Source organism: Gossypium raimondii, chromosome 6 (assembly GCF_025698545.1).
Source record: "Gossypium raimondii isolate GPD5lz chromosome 6, ASM2569854v1, whole genome shotgun sequence".
Taxonomy (NCBI): domain Eukaryota; kingdom Viridiplantae; phylum Streptophyta; class Magnoliopsida; order Malvales; family Malvaceae; genus Gossypium; species Gossypium raimondii.
The window spans coordinates 55,479,658-55,501,594 of NC_068570.1; the positions used below are offsets into that span (position 1 = coordinate 55,479,658).

General features: G+C 31.0%; 1 long non-coding RNA gene across 1 annotated transcript; it reads right to left on the reverse strand.

The window, feature by feature from the left end:
• Positions 1–1,787: 1,787 nt before the first annotated feature.
• On the reverse strand, positions 1,788–11,474 carry LOC105772671 (uncharacterized). The gene is made up of 2 exons (XR_008197180.1): positions 11,428–11,474; positions 1,788–2,743 (listed from the first exon to the last, which is right to left on the reverse strand). It is a non-coding gene; the product is annotated as an uncharacterized LOC105772671 (long non-coding RNA).
• Positions 11,475–21,937: the final 10,463 nt, after the last annotated feature.

The window sequence follows — 21,937 nt, forward strand, 5'->3', positions numbered from 1 at the left end:
AGGATTAGCACCCTCGATACGCCCAAAATTGGTACCTAGTTGATTACTTAATGTCTTAATGTCAAAAATTGAGAACCTTGAAGAATTTTAAAAATACGATCCTTATATTAAAACGTTGAAAATTTTCAGGAAAAGGGGGATATTTCATGTTATTCGAGGAAGAGAATCATATCCAGTAAGTTAGGACACAATGTCTCAAATTCCCGATACGCGGATGAAAAATGCTTATTTAAAAGATATTTTATTATCTTGGGTTTAGAAATAAATCAGGCCCAGTAAGTTAGGGCACGATCTTTTCTTAATTCCCGAGATCGTTTAAAAACTTGAGTTTGAAAAGATTCGTGTATTTAGATTTATTATGAAAATCGAAACCCAGTAAGTTAGGGTACGATCCTTTCGAACCTAAACACGAAATATTTTTCAAAACAAATTTTGTTATATCGAGTAAAATAAAACACGAAAATCGTAGTAAAAAATGTGAAAGCAAATTACATTGTTGTTATACGTGATAAAATCATAATACACATAAAAATAAAAATGATACGAGTAATAGCAACAATATAAAATAAATAAAATCATACCTACAATCATATAAAATAACAATATATATAAACAAATAAATTAAAACATTCATTCAAAATAATAACGAAAATGAAATAAATAAGTAACAAATACAATTAAATATAAAAAGATATATATAGACATAAACTAAAATATGTATATATATAAATTAACAAAATATATAAAGTATATTTAAATATATAAAAGAAAAATAAATATGTATATATTTATGAAAATGAAAATATATATATAGATATGCATATAAGTTGTAAAAAATATATAAAAATATATAAGTATATATACATATATGTTACAAAAATAATGTATATATATCATAAAAATGTATGCACATATATATACATATACCGAAATTTTAATAAAATAAATATAAATAATTAGGTAATAATAATAATAATAATAATAATAATAATAATAATAATAATAATAATAATAATAATAATAGGACTAAATCAAAACTGAAACGAAATCTCAGGGCTGAAATCAAAAATAAAATAGGGTAAGGGATCAAAATGTGAGGCGCGCGAAAAATAGAAGGGCCAATTAGGAGATTATTCCTATTAATCGAACGACGCCGTTCTGCCAAGACCCAGGCGCATGGTTCCTGGACCAAATTGAAACGGATGCGAAAATTTGTGGTCAAAATTGCGAATATGAGAAAACTTCCTTGAAAGCGCTTCAAAATCGGAGGGACTAAATGCGCAAATATCCCCCTTTTAGAAAACGCGCGGATCCTCCCTTCGGGTCGGGTCACCGCGCAGGTCAAGGGGGCGTAAAATGGCGCCGTTTTGTAACCTTTATTTAAATCAAATTTTTTTAAAAAAAATTTCATTCTTTCATTGTTTCAGAAAAAAATTTCAGAGGAAAAAAAAAAGAAGAATCCCCTCAGCCCCCCTTTTCTCTTGGCCGAACGGGCCACCATTGACCCCGCAACGTGCGGTGGTCGGAGGCTCCAAACGGTCGGTTTTTAACCCCGTTTTAGGGACCGACTGAAGGCCGGGCTTCAGAGCCGTAGGGTCGAGGAGCAAAACCCCGAACGTCGCCTTCCTGGTCCGACTTCGGTAGCCTAAATGGAACTCCGGCGACGGCGCAAGCAGAGCGGTTCAGGTACCCCGTTCTTTTTCTTTCCCTTTTTCTATTTTTTTAACAGTTATTAAAGAAAAAAAAACTGTTTAAAAAGAAAAAAATGATAAAAACAAAAATCAATCGAAAATAAAATGGCAACCTTTTATTTCATATTCACTTTTTTGAAAAACAGGGGCCGTCCCCTTTACATCTCTGTTTCGGCTTTTTATAGCCCTCATACATGATCTATTTCCTATTTTTTCTTGTTTCTCTTTGCTGCTTGCGTTTTCTTCTTTCTTTTGCAGGTGGAGCAGGTGCAAGTGGGGTGATGGGACGTGCGGCGCGGCGGTGGCGACATGACCGTGGCGGCGTCAGAAGGCCAAGGGTCAAAGACCCTAGAGGCGGCTCCTAGGTTAGGGTTTCAGGGACTGAAACCCTAGTCTGACTTGGGCCAATGAATTGGGCTCGGGTTTTGGGTTAGGTTTTAGATGGGTTTGGGTTTATTTTGCAATTGGGCTTGTAACGGGTAGTGGGCCACCGGGTAAATGGGTCTGCAACAGAGAAGATATGGTTCATTGCAGTCCATGATTATCCAGTAGATGAGAGATTTGACCATTACTCTTGGAGGCTTGTGTTTAGAAGAAATCTTCGATTGGGAAGAGATGCTTAATGATCTTAGACACACCATCTCTATTCACGAGCTGGTCTCCTAGAGAGCCGATAAAATCATTTGGCAGCTTGATGACTAAAGCAATTTTGTAAGGAATCATCTTGGTGGTATAATCATTTTGGACTGCCTCGGATGTTAGTTGGGTAAAGTATAACCCGGACTCACTTTGCAATGGCTACCTTGCAAGACTCATCTGAAGCAGCTTCTCCGCTTGATCTGGGAACAAAGTTATAAACAGATACGCGCCTGCGCCATTTCATGAGGTTAGATTAAAAGAGAAAAAGGACTTCAACGGAAGTTTTTTATGGCTATTGAATCACTAACAAATGTGTGCAGTTCCAAGCACGGTTGAATTCTTGCCTTGAATTGTGACCAAACCAGCTTTGCCAGCATCTTGCAACTTAGTTGTACCTACAGAATCAAACGTACCTGCAAAACCAAGAACTATTTCATGCTTTGCTCCCTGCATACATCACAACCACGGTCATAACAACGGCAAGCAGTTGATATTTAACCTGGTTTTACAGTTTGAGGCCCTGGTGTTATACATGCTATATTCTGAAAACCAGCTTGCTCCAATTTATTGGCTGCAGAAGTCCATCTTTTCATTAAGCATGTGGGACACCCATGTCCAATGCATACTCAACAGAGTAAAACAGACTGAACCCATAAAACCACTTTTAAGTTGCAAATTAAGTGAGCATAATCAATGAAGCTAATTGTACAAATGCAAAGTAAACAGAGAAGGAACCCGACCTCCAAAATTGCACAAGAAAAATCAGGATAAAATGAGTGAACCATTTGTCGATTTTCCCATCATGCTAATAATTTATGCCGTATGTTGGTTTCTATAATAAAGGGTTGTATTTAATGAAGTAATAATCCACATGTAGATCAAGTTACAAACCTGCATCTGATGACCATGCAATTCTGATTCATTTAACAGTAGAGCACTTTGAACAGCATCAACTTCAACAGATTCAACATAGGAAAATCCTTTAGGTTGACCAAACTTGTCAGTCAAAATTGTTACCCTGAGCACAAGATTGGAATTGCTAGTGAACTTCCTCAGGTGTACATGCATAGTCTACCTGATGTTACAAAGACATATAAAGAAATAGAGAGTAAGAGAGATGCTCAAAACATTGAGATCATTTATTAATTGTACACCTAAACAGTCTATAAGGTACCTAAACAAGCCAAACAAAGCATATGCCAAACTAAATTAATGTTTCCCCTGAATAAGTTGTTAACTACATATGGGTGAAATTAGTTTGAATCACATTGAACTCGCCATCTGTAATAACTAAGATTTAATTGTTCATGCACATGCACATGGACAAAACAGAGCATTTCAAGCCACACGTACACAAGCATAAAACCAAATTGGGTTGAAGGGATCAAACTGGTAGAACTACTCCTACATCCTTTGGCCAAACTAAAAAACATGATCCTAATTTTATTTGAATAAAGAATGATATCAAAAAATTATAGTGAGCAAGATCTCAAAAACATCCTGACAAAGCAAATTCCAAGCACCAGCAGGAGGGGAAACAAAAATTTGCAGCTCGAAACCCATGTTAAACCCCCTGTTTTGCCAGCCACTTGATTCGCACTCCAAGTGAGATGGACAATGCAAATATCCCAACCACTTGATTCTTAATTTCGGCAAGACCACTCCAAAAAACAATATGTACAATTCAACAACAAAATTTAGCAAAAAAATGGCGATTAAGGTATTAGTCTTCCAGGGAACCTATATTTGAATCAAATCACACCTTTTTAGCTTTCCTTTTAATTTGTCCAACTTTTAAAAATTGCAGTCATGCTCCAAACTTCGAAAACATTATAGTAATCCCCCAAATGTTTGTAAACCTTAGGAATTCACACCAATCCAATCCCAACTAGATTTCATATCCCGCTTTATTACCAAATCTTGCTTTATCCAAATTATTAATTGCATCCCACTTTTCTTTCTCAATTTAAAACCGAAAATTGTTCAAAAATATGCCTAAAAAGAGATGAGAAAAATCTTGTTTCACTTTATAATTTAAATGAATATAAATTCCAAACTTTATTATATACAACGTAGAGTTGTAATGTTTTGGGATAAATTTATCATTCAATAAAAAAACATGAATGTGGTAGGGAGTTGACTGCATTTTGTGATCAATCGTCTATCATTTTAGAGAATACTCGTGACAAGATGATCAATCACTGTTGTGACGCTCAGGATGGATATCCTAATTTCTTTAAATAATTTTAACAAAATATGAAATTTTCTATTTTTTTTAAAACAATTAGTTTTTTTTATAAATTTTTAATCATTTATTTAATCAAACCAAATGAATTTTAAAAAATGATTTTTTATAAGCATAATAAAATCTTGACACCAAAGAACTGAATAGAGATAAAGGAGAACATATAGTTCATTGCAGTCCATGATTATTCAATAGATGAGAGCTTTGACCATTACAGTTAGAGGCTTGTCTTTAGAAAAAATCTTCAATTGGGAAGAGATGCTTAATGATCCTAGACACACCATATTTACTCACGAGCTGGTCTCCAAATATAATGAATACTGGGAGGAAGTAGTAGTATTTGTAATGCCATTTTGGTTGCATGTCCAAACATTTTCTCTTTTTTGATTTAGGAGAATTGTAATGGTTGTGGCATATCAAGTGTTGGCGTGGTGCATTTAGATGTGGAAAGTGCAGATTTACTTTGAATTTTGCATGGTTAACATTATCACATTCAGCTCTTCACAAAATTGATGAACACATGCTAAACCTTACTTATCATGATGATAAGGAGCAATCTTATTGTGATATTTGTGAACAAGAAAGAGATCCAAGCCTTTGGTATTATTCTTATTCAATTTGTGATACTTCTGTTCATCTCAAATGTGTTCTCGGAGAATTTTTATTTCTAAAGGATCTGAGCATAGTGCCTTTTTATTATTACAAACATAATCATGATCTTAATTTTTTTAGGAACGTCGAGGGCTACCCTGAATGCTTTTATTGTGATAAGCTTTGCCAAGAAGAAATTCTCAAGTGTGAAAAGTCTGCATGCAATTATGTCATCCACCGCAAATGCCGTTGGGGTTACTAAGGGCCAGTTCTTCATTGCTTTTGAGAAGTGCTTTTGAGAAGTGCTTTTCAGAAGTGCTTTTGAGAAGTGATTTTGAGAAGTACTTTTTAGAAATTTGAGTGTTTGGCATTGCTGTCAAAAAGTGCTTTTGAAGAATAAAATGTCCATTTTAGACATGAGATTATAAAGTAATAAATATGTATTTAAATAATGTTCAAATTAATTAATATTATGATATTTTAGCAAAAATATAAAAAAATAATTTATTATAACTTATTGTTAATATTTTAATATATAATATTAATTTTAAATATTTCTAAGTAATTAATATTAATTATTTATAAAATTTAATTAGAATATATAAACTATATTTAAATATAAAATATAAAATTAAATATTTGTAATTAGATATTTGATAGGCTACTTTAACACTAAAATTAAACAAACATAATACTATCTAACTAAAATCTAAAATCTAATTACTAAAACCCAATATTAAACTTAGTAATTCACTTAAAAGGAGCCTAAAACTAAGTGTGAATTTAACTCTAAAACATATATGAATTAAACACCTATCAATTTCATTCCAACTGTCATTGTAATGTAATGTTATAATGTTTTTGTTCTAATATATGACAATGCACATTGTTTGTCATATTTTTGTTCCGATTTAATGCACACTACCATTTTAGTGTAATGTTTGCCAATAATTGTTTCAAAATGGTATGAACTTTGGACCAAAGGAAAAAAAAAGTTATATAAACAACAATTCAATAGAAAGCCGACAAAATTAATTGAAGTTGGTTCGATTCGGTTAATTATTTTAACAGAAAAAAGCTCAATTCAACTAACGGTTTAGTTAATTATAGTTCAATTAACAATGGATCGAACTAACTATTTCATCACCCTTTAGATTAAATGTTTGAGAATATAAAACAAAATATTTAGAATTATAAAAGCAAACATAGTTTCAATTGAACAATTTAGCATGCAATGGATACTAAGATTCTAATTTGAGGGTAAAATATGGAATGCCCATATTGTACAGAACTTTGATGCAAGCACTCGCTTCCTCCGACTACGTGAAATATTCCCTCCATTGCGAAAACAACATCATGGTTGGTGGAACAGACATCTGAAATAAGATTAGAATCACACTTGGTAAGTAACTGTTACCACCCGGTGCATGAACTCCCTGCATAGCATAACAAACAAGATAGATTCACAATGAGTGCCCGGTTCCTTCTCTTTTAACTCCTTGAGTTTCCACTTAATAACAATGATATTTGTCCTATCTACATGTATTAATACACACCAAGAGCTTGGGTGAGTTTAATGCGTTAAATAACAATGACACCACTATAATAAGTTGTATCGGCTATTTATGTACTCTAGATTGTCTTTCACAGAGGAATGCACACCAATCATTACAGCAGCAAGTATAACCATAGGAAAAAGCACTGGTGAACATGGAAAACCACACAGACGGGATAAGAACATTAGCCAACAAACCTAGCAAGGCAAAGATTACAGAGAGCATGAAATGAAAAATGTTAAGATGTTCCTCTAACTTATATGTAATTATACTAAAAGTGAAAAATGCAAGGCATCGAACCATAAAAATATCAAATGGTTGCACAACACCTTGAAAGAAATTAACAATCTAATAAACTACATCTGTGGTTTTCCTTTTCTACATGGTCAATCGAAGAAGAACACAATTTTCAACGGAATATGACATCGAGGATAGAGAAGGGTTAAGTGCACCAACTTGAAAAATAGACTAAAAATGATAGACCTCTTATAATATTCATTCATTAAAAATTAGCCAAGACAATGACAAATATAAGGGCTAACACATACCTTAGCAACTGGTGCCATCTCAAAGACAATATGAATGACATGCAACCTCGGACTAAAGATCAACAAATGGAAAAGTTTAAAAGGGAAAAAAGGCGTTAATGTAGTAAAATTGATGGTACAAAGGTACAAAGAATGTGTTCATGAAACAACGATGCGTGACAAGTTTACTCTAAAATATTAAGTTGAAGCTAGGGTAAAGAGAACCTCTATAACTTACATAAGCAGATTAAACTTGTCATTGTTGTCATTCAAGTGAACAAATATGTGATTCCTCAAGACCGATTCAAGAACCCACGTATATAATAATAGAGAAAATAATAGGGCATTAAATGTCTCGAATTCACTCTAAAAAGATCTCAAGGAATCAACTTGCTTCTTATTTTTACACCATAAAGGGACATTTTACGAAAACAAATACAAATGGAGCTTTGAAAGAAAATTCAGCGAAAGAAAGAGTATTTTATAACAATGAAGCATGGCAATCAAATTCCAATGAAAGAAAATATTAAAGAAGAGGAACTAATTAAATGAAGAAGAAATATAAAAGAAATTCTAACTCTTTGCGGAAGAGGAACAAATAATGAAAATAGAGCTTTGAAAGCGAAAATGAGGAAAAGAAATTGGGTATAAAGCTCGGCTCACCAAACAGAGGGAAAGAACATTTTGAGAACCAAAGAGAGGGAAAAACGTTTGGGGAGAATATAGGTTAATTTGGTCAATTTTCATCAAAAGCGGGCAGTAGAAGGAAAAGGAGATTTTTTTAGCTTCACCGTCTAGAGAGAAGCACTTTTCTGATGGAGAAATTTTAAGAAAAAAGGATGCTGTTCTTTGCTCCTTTTAAGAGAAAAGGCCGTTTGGGTGAAAAAGTGATTCTGAAACGGTAAAAAGAACGGGCCCTAAGCCTAAACCTTTGTGGTAAGTACTCTAAATGAGTAAAAAATAATTTTTCAATCATCAATGCTGTTAATTGCTTGTCGAAACCATTTTTTTGGAAAACGGGGGTCGAGTTTAATTTTGTAAAGAAAACGAACATGAGAGTCGCCACCAATCCTTTTTTGTGAGGTGTGATCGGATTACCTCGTAATTTGATTGTTTTAAATAAACTGTTTGATTTACTAAAACAATATTTTCTGTCCACGAAAATCCAGAAATTGGGTTCGGGAGTCAGTTACGTACAAGGAAGGATTAGCACCCTTGTTACGCCCAAAATTGGTACCTAATTGATTACTTAATGTTTTAATGTCGAAAGTTAAAAATTCGAAAAGAAATTTAAAATACGATCCCTTTTTATTAATTTTATTAAAAAATAATTGAATAAATCGAAAAGGGAGTTAAAGACCCACTCGTCTCAAAGTAACGAAATACCACATCTCATAAGTTAGGACACGATATTTGGAACCTTAGAGAATAAGCTTGCCTTTAATTTTTATTGAAATTTCGTATTTTAAAATTTAAAAGGATATTTTGCCATTTAGGTTTAACGAGAAAACCGAAACCCCGTAAGTTAAGGTACGATTTCTCAAATTTCTAAAATGCAAAATATTTCCTTATTTTGAAAATTTTATTTTTGAATTTGAGTAAGAATGGATGAAATGTTTAAAAGTAGTGTATATGCAATTTGGATTATATTTAAAAAAATTACTTGAAACGAAAAGGGTCATACATAACTAATAGTAATAATACAACATGTATTTGAAATAACCATAAAATGATATACATAATAAAATAATTATATATAGCCTTGATACTAACATGCATGAATAAAAGTAATAACAATAATAACAACAACAACCATAAAAATAATGAGCCCAAAAGCTTGAAAGTATTTGAAAAAATAGCAAATAAATAAATAACGGAATAAAATGGCACTCATGATAGGCAAAAATAAAATAAACAAGTCAATCAAAAATAAATAAATAAAAACTAATATAAGTTAGATCAAAAGCTAAAGATAAGTAAATAAATAAATAAAATGTTAAATGAAATATTTAATAAAATCTTTTATTTAAAAAAATAAAAACAATTGAAATTAAACAAGCTAAGGATTAAACTGAAATCGAAATGAAATTTGGAGGTTTAACAATTGATTTGGGTTTGTATGATTTGATTCAATATTACTTTGGGATTCATCTATGATTTGTTTGAGTTTGTAAGATTTGAATTATTTCTTATTTAAATTATCTTAATTAATTTAATTATTCTCAACTGTACTTTTCAGTTTGGGTTTGAAACCCATAATTCAAACACACAATAATCCGTAATTCTAAAAAATAAATAATAAAGACGTTTAATTTATTTTTAGAAATTAGAGAAGATATTTTCTTTCTCAATTTTAAATTGAAATGAAATTGTTCAAAATCTTGTTTCACTTGGTAATTTAAATGAATATAAAACCAAACTTTATTATATACAATGTAGAGTTATAATATTTTGGGAAAATTTCTCATTTAATATAAAACATGAATGTGGTAAGGAGTTTGACTATAAATGGGCGAACATTTATTATTCAAGGATTCACATCATGTATAGAGGAACTTACATTGAGTATACACGTGTTAACTCTAAAATAAGCGACGTGTCAACATATATCGAGTAAAATATGCAAACATAATAATTTCTTATGGTTTTCGACTGTTATCCATGTATTCATGGCATGATTAAGTACTCTTAAACCCGTAAAGAATCAAAGTAGTAGCCTAATTTACAAATAAAAGAAAAGTACAATTTTTACTTTAATAAAAAAAGCAAAGTATTATTCTTGTAGAAATGCTTTACTTTGTTAGGATTGTTTTTATATAAAAGGCTGAAATAAAAGTTATTAAGTTTTAATTCTTTTATATTTTTTCAAGTAGTCATTTACCCTTTCAACATTTGTTGGACAATTTTAAAAAATGATTTTTATATGAGTAATCTAAAAGTTTAATCTTAATTTGAGAAAATATTTTATCTATTAACTGTCAACAATTTTTTAAGAAAAATAGAACAAACACCAATATTATATATAATAATAAAAATAGAAAATGAGTGAATGGACCCTCTATACTATATATTATCCAGGCTGTCAAGGTTTTTGGAAGTAGATGAACTCACCTGGTCTCATCAAAATAAAAATAACTCATAAGAAGAAAACGAATAATTTAACCCCAGTGATTATTTTATTCAATTATTTAATTAAAATAATTAAATTGAGAAAAATTAGAGTGATCAAAATAGGATAGATCTTATTTCAAAGTGACTATTTTATGTTGTTTATATTTTAATGAAAAAAAAAGAGTGAAAACTTTTGCTGTGAGAACAAAGAATCCATATAGTAATGATTTTAAAAAGGCCTTTCGAATAATTAAGTGACTTATATGAAAATTTTAGAATACTTCAATAATTATTTTATAAACTTAAGCTTACTAATAGTTTAAAAACCTTAAGTGTAATTCTTCCTAAAAAAAATATTTTTATATAAATAATCAAAAGCTTCATCTTAATTTGAATATTTAAATTTTTTTTTTTAAATATTTAGTCCATTAACTGCCAAACATATTTTTTAGATGAGAGATTTGACCATAACTCTTGGAGGCTCGTCTTTAGAAGAGATGCTTAATGATCTTAGACACACCATCTCTACCCTAGAGATGGTCTCCTAGAGAGGAGATAAAATCATTTGTCAGCTTGATGACTAAAGCCATTTTGTAAGGAACCATCTTGGTGGTCAAATCTAAGTTGTTGCATGGACATTTCTTACCATTGCGGCAGGGATAAGGACTCATTTTGGACCGCCTCGGATGTTAGTTGGGTAAAATATAACACAGGCTCATTTTGCAATGGCTACCTTGCAAGACACATCTAAGCAGCTTCTCCGCTTGATCTGGGAACGAAGTTATAAACAGATATGCGGCTGCGCCATTTCATGGGGTTAGATTAAAAGAGAAAAGGAACTTCAACAAAAGTTTTGATGGCTATTGAATCACTTACAGATGAATACAGTTCCGAGCACAGCTGAGTTCTTGCCTTGAATTGTCACCAGACCAGCTTTGCATGCATCTTGCAACTTAGTTCTACCTATGGAATCAAATGTGCCTGCAAAAACAAGAACTATTTCATGCTTTGGTCCTTGCCTACATCACAAGCATGGTCATTACAACAGCAAGCAGTCGATGTTTAACCTGGTTTTACAGTTTGAAGCCCTGATGTTATACACGCTATATTCCAAACACCAGCAGGAGGGGAAACAAAAATTTGCAGCTCGAAACCCATGTTAAACCCTTAGTTTTGCCAGCCACTTGATTGGCAGTCCGTGGGGTGGGAGATGGAGAATGCAAATATCCCAACCATGTCCGCACAGTTGTAGTATATTTCTAACCAATGCCAAGTTATGAGAAGCAGCCTGGCCATCATTCAAACAGCTGGACAGCTTGGGAACTGTCACATTCCACCACTACCTTCTTGAATGGAGAGAGCATGAAAAATGCCCCACAATTCCGCTTCCAGCACATTACCAACGTAAATAGAATCTGGAATGGACTTCCTCCTTTTCAGCTTGGTTTGCAGAACTCATAATTCAAACACACACAATAATCTTTCATTCAAAGAAATAAATAGTAAAAGTTTAATTTAATTATCAAAATATACCTAATTTAAATATCAAATAGTTAAAAAACAGAGGAGAAAAATCTTGTTTCACTTCCTAATTTAAATATCAAATTTTATAATATTAATGTTTTTGATAAATTTATCATTTAATAAAAAACATTAATGTGGTAGAGGGTTTGATTCCCTTTAGACTACATTTCGTGATCAATCATTTATCATTTTAGAGAATACTTGCGATTAAAGGATTAATCATTATTATGTCACTCACGGTGAATATCTTAATTTCTTTAATTTTTTAAATAAATTTTAAAATAATTAGTGTTTCAAAACTAATTTGAAGTATGGTTAATATTGGATTAATAAATATGGTTTTGAATGTTTTATAAAACTTACATTTTGGAATATTCGAAATTTAAATATTTTAAATAATTATATATTTATTTTTATTTTATTAATTTTCAAGTTCATGCATATTTAGAATTCGTGATAAGATTGAACCAAATTTTTTAATATATATTATTTAACCAAACCAAATGAGTTGGTTGGATTGACCAAATCAAGAATTGGTGGTTTAGCCGATTGAATCATTGGCCCAATTTTGCAAACTTTGATGGCATCTATTCTTTGTATTATGACATCTATCTCGCCCTCACTTGAATTAAATTTTTTAATAATAAACATATTATTTTTTTATTTAGATTTATTTACAAAAATCTATATATTTGAATTTTTTTTAAAATGGTCAAATGGATTAAATATATACATTTAGAATTGTTTCATGAAAAAATCGAACAATGGAAGAGAAGGGTAAGGAAAGTTTTCACGGTGCAAACAAAGAAGCCGTGATAATTAAGTGACTTAAATAAAAATTTTAAAATAATTCAAGGATCATTTTATAATTTTTAAAATTGAATAACTAAAACATAAATTTATTAATAGTTTAATAACTTGTTGTTTTAAAAAATTGGTTTTTATTGATCTTAATTGGACCATTTAATTTTTTTAATATTTAACCCATTAACTACCAAACATATTTTCTAGAAAAATAAAACAAGCATAGAAACTATATATAGTAAAATAGACAATGACTTTTGGAGTTAAAAGGAAAAAAAATCTAACCCTTGATGTTGTTGTTGCTGATGCTTCAGGAGCCAGCCTAGAGAAGCTAGCTGGTGCGGCCTGCAAGATTCAAATATCAGAAACAATTGACTTATATCCATAAACACCAAAGAGAACATATATTTTTTGAGAATAAGACGTGCTTCCTTTTAATTACCAAAAAGTAATATTTTTTGTGCTTACAATTAATCAAAGCAAAATACCTTTTAATTAGTAAAAGTAAAATTCTTTATATTTAAATTCTTTATACCCCTCCTTCTAATTAGCAAAAGCAAATCATCTCGTTTACCTCGATTGATGGGTGAATTAGATATATAAGAATATATAAATAACAATAATTTCGAGTGGAACATGCAAGTATAATAGTTTTTATGGTTTTCGACTATTGTCCATGTATTCATAGCATGATTAAGTAATCTTAAATCCATAAATAACCAAAATAGTTACCTAATTTGCAAGTAAAAGAAAAGAACAATTTTACTTTAATAAAGAAAACAAAATATTATTCTTGTAGGAATGCTTTACTTTGTTTGGATTTTTATAACATATAAATTTTACTTTGTATTTAATTGTCTTTTCTTTTAAGAAATTTTTTAGTGTATGATACATTTGATGTATTAAATTTTTTAACTATGATGTAAAAATTAAGGCTAAAGGATGTTTAAAAGCCCTAAATTTTTTCAAAAACTAATTAAGCCCTTATACTTCTTCTTTTTTTATTTGATTGAGCTATTGAACGTATTTTAATTTATTAAATCATTTAACTGTTAAAGTTAGCGGTCAATCATTAAAGAGTAACAATAACTATTTTTAAGGGTTGTTTTCGCCATGTGGCACACCAAGATTGTGCTATGCAAGGAAATATGATATTTTATATTAAAAATAATATAAAAATAATACAAATATATACAAATTTTAAATATTATAAATTTATAAAACATATAAAAGTACAAAACATATAAAACACATTATAAATGAAATAAAATATATAAACTATAAAAATTATTAAAATTGAACAAAAAAGCATTAATAATTATTAAAATAATAAAAAGTATGACATTAATCATTATTAAATTTACAAAAATAAAAATTGTAAAATTATGAAAAATATTTTGAAATATAGAAAATTATTAAAATTGTTAATAAAATGTAAAAACTATTATAAAAAGCATAAATTTGTTAATAAAATATTTAAAATAATTAAGTTATTATTATAAATAATGACTTTTTTTTACTATTTTTAAAGTTCGTTTTATTGTTCATGTTCTCGGTTCGTGATTGCCTCTTTTAATAATGTCATCTTCAAGGTTCAAACCTACGTTCTTCGCTTAAGAGTGTAATGTGTCTTATCATAATACCCAACACTTATTGGTATGATATACTTAAGCTACAAATTGTAATTCTATACTAAATAAATTATTTATTTTAAGAAACATATTTGGATTTGAATGGTCCAATTTACATTTTAAAAATTATTTTTAATTTTTTAACTTACCAAATTCATATATTAATCATATTTGGATAATTATTATTTTGGATTCAAATAGTAATATTTAGACTTAATTCATTAATAAAGAAATTATGCAATTTCATATTAGAATTTTATTACAAAATGGCATATATGTGATCTATTATCATCTTTATCAAATATATATAACCGTCTTTATTAAAATCATATGGTGGTGATAATGTCTCTTAATTCTTCATTTCTTACTCTTTAATATCATTCATATGCATTAAATCTATTCAAAGTTTTGTAGTCTTCCTTTTAATTACCAAAACTAAAATTCTTTGTGCTTACAATTAAGCAAACCACAATACTTTATTTTTTTTTTAGAAGTGATAATCTTTGGATACTTGAGAAAAGAAAACGAATCGAATCTTGCACTACCAAATCTCGCATTATCCAAATTATTATATTTACTCAATTATTAATTGCATCCCACTTTTCATTTTCTCTTTTTTTAAATTAAAATTGAGAAATAATAGTGTTAAACCACAACTCTTCAAACTACCATTTCTCAATCATTCCTCTACTTCAAAATTATCCCTCCTTTTATTCATCTCCTTTATTCATTCCTATTATTTCCTTCATTTCTCACAAAAACATTAATCAATGGAGATGTAGAATGAGAATGAGAGACACCACAAGTCGGTGCAACAAATTCAGGATCCTCTTCATAAGGAACATCCCTTGGTGTTAGTGGCAGAGTAAAGCAATGAAGGTCTCAAAGCTTACTGTGGTGGATGTGGGGAACTGCTTTCAGCTCCATGCTTCACTTGTAGTCATTGCAATTATCACCTTCACAAGCAATGTGCAGAGGCACCTCTTTCACTTCCTAGTCACCCTTCCCATCCCCGACACTCATACTATGGTCTTTTTCATCAACAAAGACCATATCCTAGTGATCACAATGTATGTGGTTGTGCAGTATGCAAGGAAAAACCTAACACATTTTTTTATGAATGTCATTTTTGTTATTTTTCCCTTGACATCAAATGTGCTCATTTATCTTCTTCGTGTAAGTTTAACCAACAGTCCAAATATCACATCCACAAACATCCATTTACCTTCATAGAAAATCCCATAGCCATATATGTACTCAAAAACTTGAATTGCCTCTACCATAACAATATCTAGAATATTCTCACCTAACAATATTTAATGTTATATACAAGTGGGTGTTTCTAGATCTTCTTAAACCTTTTACCCTATTCCACAAGGGTCCAGCCCTTTCTATAACCTTTCAAAATGTTACGGGCCTTCTAGACTTCTCCAACGAGTATTAGAAGTGTCTGCCACAATCTGGGACATTCTGAACTCTTCCATCTCAGTTCTGCACCCTTCCAGGCATGATGTGCCTCGAGTGGTTCGCTCTGTACCATGGAGTGTGCTGCTTTTTGGTGGACGGTGACCATTACAGGTGGTTTTCTATTCTCTCTTCTCTTGTATGACCTTTTTTTTCCGTCAATGAGACCTTAACTTAATGGTAAGGTTGAAGCCTTAATAATTTTGACCTTCTTTTCTTCTCCTTTTGGGTTCTCTGTCAATTTCTTTGTTCTTTCTTATTCTGTCACACCTCTTTTGCATAATTCATTGTTTCTTTATATTTCAGTGTTCTTTGTGCATTTCTAGTATGTGTGGCAAGTGTGGTTATTATTTTGGGTTAGTGAATCATTGATTAATGGGGTTCGTTTTGTGTTTAGGAGAAGATTAAGGGGCTGGGGGTTTCCAATCGGTGATTTAGTTAGGCAAAATCACCATTGTTCGTTTGAAGGTAAGAGTAGTTTTGTGGATTAAAGGATTGTCTATTTCGAGGTAGTTCGGTTTGTTATCGATTTGAGCGGCTAATTCGATGAATTATTGGTCAATTTTAGGTTCTGGTGGTCTCAGAAGTGTTTTCGCATCAGAACCGAACTAGGTGTCTACTCCTAACGCAAAAAATTAAGCTTCGGTAAAAATTGAAAAAGGTATTCTGTCGATGTCACACGGGTGTCTGCCTAGCCGTGTGGTTGGCCGTGTGCGATGCACGACCGTGTGTTTGACGAAGGCATAGCCGTGTGCAGGACATGGTCATATGGTGGTGTGAATATGGCCGTGTGGGACATACGAGCTAGGCCAAATTGGGCATATGAGCCACACGGACATGCCACACGAGGCGTATTGGCCACACGGGTGAGGCCAATTTGAGCGTGTGGGCCCACACGAGCATGTGGACCCATAATTCTAAAATTTTTCCTAAGGTCGCATGGGTCGTTTCGATCGACTGTGGGCCTAACGTAGGGTCGGTAAGGGCTAACCAAACCCTAGATTATGTGATTTGATATTCTGATAGTTTTCTCTGAGCAGGACACTGTAATACATGTTTGATTATTCTACTATATATATCTAACATTTGTATGCGAGCATCTTAAGTATGATATTTCTTTATCTGTAATCTATAATTATGTCTGGGGTGGAAATTGTATATGTGGATGAAGTAATCTGTATGGCGACCTTCGCCTATATTCTGGTAGCTTGGTTGCATATTGTTTGATATGTGTCGTAAAGACACAATGTGGTGTGTAGGGATGGTTAGGTATTTTTAACCCCACATGGTGTGATGGGATGGTCGGAGTTGGTGTATAGAGGATGGGGGTAGGATTCTGTATATCTATTTTGCATATTTGATTCTATTATCTGTATCTGTAAAAGACATAGATTCGAGACTGAATCTGACTGTACCTGTGATTTCTGTATGAACTGTATGTTTATTTCAGTTGGGTTACGCACTGATTTTACGAAAACTCAGTTCTGTCTTTCTATTTTGTTCAGGTAATCCACGGACTTAGGCGAATCAGTGTGACGGAGCCTCATGGTGACAACGAATTCATAAATTGTTTAAGATTGTGGTTTTTTTTTTTAATTTAAGGTTTATTTCTGGGAGTTTTGTTATAATTGGACTCTCCAGACTGTTTGGTTAAATTTTAAGATTTTCGTTTTAATATTTTATCTGCGACAGTATTTAAAATGTGGTTTTTAGTAAAACAAATGTTTTTAAAAATATATATATACGAATGGGATTTCCAAAAAAATACGTTTTCTATGACTTTCGCTATAAATTACGTTTTGGCAAATAAGTTAATTAAATAACACTTTCGATAATAGATATAAACGAATTTGAGTTATAAAACTAGAACGATCTATCGTAATGACTCAGTTTTCAAAACCCATCTTTGTGACATCTCCAAATTCAGCAATAACGTCTAGGCCTGGTCTGAGATGTTACAAATTCATATCAGTGCTTACTATAATTTAAAATAAAATATTGCTGACTTTTCCTTAACCAAAATACTATATTTGTTTAAAGTTGAATGTAGGAGTATGAACACATTATTTTAGTGTGCATCTGCTATCAACAATTGGCCAGCATTCTACTTCAACAACATTACAATGGTGGAGGCACCCACTTCATTTGCTATTGTTAAATTTGCCTAGCATATTGCAGACTGGCCTACCCTAGTTTGTTTTCACAAGTGAGTGACGAACTTACTGACTTATTATGTTATAGTGTACATAGAACAAATTTTATTTTATTTGCAATACGTAAATTTTTTTCCATGACTTTAACTTTGTTTATTCTTTTGATACATCATTTTGACAAGCTTATGAGGGATGTCACTCGAAGCTTAGATTCGAACAAAAATAAGTTAACCTAGGGTGGAGTTAGAAAAATTTGTTAGAGTGCCGAAATTAAATTGTATCTTTTCCAATAGTAAAAATGTAATTTCATCATTTTAATAGTTTATATCTTTATAATTTTTAAAGGATTAAATCAATTTTTTATTATTTTTAGGAGGTCAAAGTGTAATTTTACCTTTACTAATTTAAAATTTTAAAAATTTTAAAAGATTTAAATGAAAAATTTTCCATTTTAAGGGGAGCTAGACTTCTGCCATCCCCTAACTACACCCTTGAGTTCACCCAGAACCTAACCACATTCAAACACGAATTTGATGTGCATTAGCTCAATTATTTGCCAATAGTATCTTTTGTAGTATGAGTTGATGAGATACAATATATGAATATAGTAATACCCAAGTACATAAACATGCAGCTAGTCTAATAATCAGTGTGCATTGTAATGATTGATTTTTGTTGTAACTATTCAAATGTATTACTTGTAAGTAATTGTAATTGTAATTTCAATTAAAGAAAAAAAATCTTTATTTTTACGCTAACACATACTCGGACATGGTTATGGGATACAATTATCCAAATGTATCAAAAAATATAGAAAAGTGAAATCAATGTCGTTATTTGGACTTAAACAACTATGAATCCATGGAGAACGGTTAGGATACAGCTTCTAAAGTAGAACAATGTGTGATGGCCTTTTGCTTGCCATCTTTTCATATGTTGTAACTATCATACAATGTGTTGCCATCTTTTCATATAGTACAACAATATGGGTTCAACAATGTGTGATGGTGCCATCTTTGCATATGTTGTAGCTATAATACCATGTGTTGACCATAATTCTTAACATCATTTACAAGGCCAAGATCAAGTTCAATAGGTGAGAGTTCATTGATCATTGTCAATATGAAAATTGTAAAAGCAATTAGAAGAAGAATTATAAGAAATTACCAATTACAATATGACCTTTCAAACACATATACATGATTTAAGTTTAAGAAATTATTTTTTATACAAGTTTATAAAAAATATCTGTTAAAAATAGAAAGTCGATAATGGCAATGTATCCCAAAGAAAAGAAAAAATAGAACAAACATAATTTTTACGTGAAAACCCTTTCAGGAAAAAACCACGGACAGAGGAGAAGAAAATTCGCTATGTTGAATTCAATGATACAAGAGAAGAGACGACTACGTCTATTCATAGGTTTGTAAAACTATATTCTAATCAAAGTCAAATAGAAGTAATACAGTAAGGTTAAATCACCTTATTCTATTCAACATCAAATAGAAGTTGTATACTTCTATATTGATTTCACTTATGCAGCCTGATACAATTTGTTGTGCAAATAGGGTAAATCATTGTACTAAAAAATCACACTAGGTTCAATTTCCAGGAAAGATTGGAAGGGTCATAGACGGTCTCACTTAAAACCCAACCTCCTAGACAGAGTATCCCACCAATGTAATTTAATAGCAAAATATATTACAACCAATGTACTCTATAAAATATTGAAAGTAAAAAACAATAAAGAACTCCAAAATTTTAACGAGGTTCGGCAAATTATGCCTACATCCTCAGATTCTACCAAATATATTTTACTGCAAAAATAAAGGTGAAAAATTACAAAAGGGAAAATCTGTCTTATGAAGGAATAACAAATTTTGGGATGATTTAAAGGTGGAGAGACCACCTCTATTTATAATAGTATAAGCACTCCACAACCTTGTATTTTTTAGATGAGGGATTGTGCTATTTTAACATTGTTTTCATGTTAGATAAATATAATATTCATGTATACCATATGTAAATGTAAATGTAAAATGATGCTACATCGATAATAATATTTATAGTAATTTGTGAAAATTAAATCGAATAATTTTTTATATATAATTATACAAAATCAAAATTCATGTATCACATTGTATATTGGACAAAAAATCATGTGTAATTTTACAACATTTTATCATTAAATATATACTAAATAAAATAATATTCTCAATTAAAATAAATATATATTATATTACTAAATTAAAGCAGTGAGTGATTTGTCTCAATTATTACAGATAAATTCCCAGGTCACTTTCCTTTTAATATTTTATTTTAAGTATAAGTATGACATAAAAATTTAATGTATATTAATTTTATTAGTGGTCTGTATAATGGTTTTGGCTCACCATTTCCTTTTTAACCTTATTTGAGTATAATATATATGGTAAGCCGAGATGTTACATAATTAATGCCCGTAGAGGAAATCTCAACCAAAATTCATAATATTCTGACAGGCACCCCAAGTTTTCGTTAGATTTCAATCTAACCCTTTAAATATTGGATATTATTACTCAAATTCAAGATTCTTAAATCACTTGACAAGAATATTACATGTCTAAATTCACTCGAATTTGTAATTTTAAAAGATTTAATCCACGGTTTATTGTTAATAAAATAAAGAAATATTAATTTATCTTAAAACATTTCTTAAAAACATTCATTAGCAAAACCATAAATCTAATGAATAAAAAACCCCCATAAATTTAGTGTTTGTAAATCCTTGAAACTTTCATGCTCACTAATTAAACATGTTTATGGAAGATTGAATGTTAATGTCACAAAATTGGGTTGCGATTATAACTAAGATATTCTAAATACCTTGAAAATTTTTAACAAATAAACACGAGAAATCAAATTGCTTAAAATTAACATGTTTGATCACAATTCAATTAATATAAATTATGTATTTTTCTAATTTCTCGATGATCAAATAAAGTAAAAGGTATAAATTAATAAATGCGAATGAGTTAAGTGAAATTGCACGCGCGACGCATTTAATAACTTCATGTTCAAAATAATGTATAACCAAAAGAATAAACCTAAATAATTTTTCTTTAAAAATTATGCTCAATCAATTTAGAAAGACATGTATATGTTCAAGGGTAAAATTGAAAATGATTCAACACCCTAAGGGACAAATGCAAATGAAAAGAGGAAAATGAGAGGCAAATATGTAAATTTGCAAAATTACCAACCCACACCGGGGCTATATATAGGTACGAGAAATGGAGAAGGTGCATACAAAACAATAGGCATTGTAGGTTTTAACAAAGTGATGAAGATGGAGAGTGGCGAGTCGAGCTTGACGAAGAGGAGGGGGAGACCATCAGTAGCAGCAGGCTAAGGAGTGGTCGCCATTGACGCTAGCCACCTTGAGGGCGGTGAAAGAGAAGGCTGAAAAAAGGGTCAATAGGATGTCACTGGGTGTCACCATATCCAATACTTTGACAACACCGATGCTCCTTATGACTGGTTGCTCCCTGGTTGGATAGTTGAAGAGCGCTTTGTTCCGTCTGGCTATAGGGGCCGCGGCAGGATCTATAAGGTATATATCAAACCACCATTGTTTCCTTCATCCTACATACATGTATGCAAATATTAAGATGATGATGATGATGATGATTGTGATGATGATGGTGCAATACTACTATGATCCAGTTGGGCATTCGTACCGCACCAAACGTCAAGTCTTGTTTGCATGGGAGGAATTAAACATCATTTGCCTTGATACATAATTATAATTAATCAAATGTGAAAACTCCATGGAAATAAACACACGCACGCACAGAGAAAAACCTAATTTTATTTAGTTATATACATTATCTATCTTTTTTCATTTTTTGGGGTTAATTAAATTGCAGGGTTTCTCACTCCACCATGTCAGAGTCATGAAGATGTTGAACTAGATCAAGAACGTGAAGACTTTTTCTTGTGTTTCAAATGTTTTGTATGTT